General features: G+C 47.3%; 1 pseudogene; it reads right to left on the reverse strand.

The window, feature by feature from the left end:
• The window catches only part of LOC105530123, a 9,004-nt pseudogene that overhangs the window by 689 nt on the left and 7,345 nt on the right, over nt 1-970 (reverse strand).

Here is a 970-nt window from a genome sequence, read left to right on the forward strand (position 1 = left end):
TGGAGTGCAGTGGCGTGATCATGGCTCACTGCAGCCTCAACCTCCTTCCTAGGTTCAAGCAATCCTCCCACCTCAGCCTTCCAAATAGCAGGACTAAAAGCACACACCACCATGCCCAGGTAATTTTTTTGTTTTAAACTTTTTGGTAGAGACAGGGGTCTCTCCATGTTGCCCAGGCTGGTCTCAAACTCCTGGGGTCAAGCAATCCTCCCACCTTGACCTCCCAAAATGTTGGGATTACAGGTGTGAGCCACTGCCCCAGCTGTGCCCACATTTTTCTAGGTGCAATGATACAGAATAAAAAGAAAGAGAGACTAGTGTCTGCTCTCAAGCAGTTTACATTTTAGATCATGAGTCAAATCTAGATCAGGTGAAATCTAGTCCATGGTCTGTTTTGCTTCTGAGACATGCTTTCACTGTGTCACCCAGGCTGGAGTGCAGTGGCACCATCATGGCTCGCTGCAGCCTCGACCTCCCAGACTCAAGCGATCCTCCTGTCTGAGCCCCCCAAGTAGCTGGGACTACAGGCATGTGTCACTACGCCCGGCTAGTTTTTGATTTTTTTGTAGAGATGGAGTCTTGCCATGTTGCCCAGGCTGGTCTCGAACTCCTGAGCTCAAGCGATCCACCTGCCTTGGTTTCCCAATGTGCCGGGATTACAAGCGTGGGCCACTGTTCCCGGCCTCCTTGCTGGTTTTTGTAAGTTAAGTTTGATTGGAATGCAGCCATGATCATTTGTTTACGTAATGTCTATAATTGCCTTCACGCTACAATAGCAGAGTTAAGTAGCTGCAACAGAGACTGTGTAACCTCTGTGGATATGCACATATAGAGGGGTTAGAGAAGGGAAGAGAGAGAGAGAGAGATTTTTTTAAAATTATTATACTTTAAGTTCTAGGGTACATGTGCATAACGTGCAGGTTTGTTACATATGTATACTTGTGCCATGTTGGTGTGCTGCACCCATCAA

Source organism: Mandrillus leucophaeus, unplaced genomic scaffold (assembly GCF_000951045.1).
Source record: "Mandrillus leucophaeus isolate KB7577 unplaced genomic scaffold, Mleu.le_1.0 Scaffold8, whole genome shotgun sequence".
NCBI classification, from domain to species: domain Eukaryota; kingdom Metazoa; phylum Chordata; class Mammalia; order Primates; family Cercopithecidae; genus Mandrillus; species Mandrillus leucophaeus.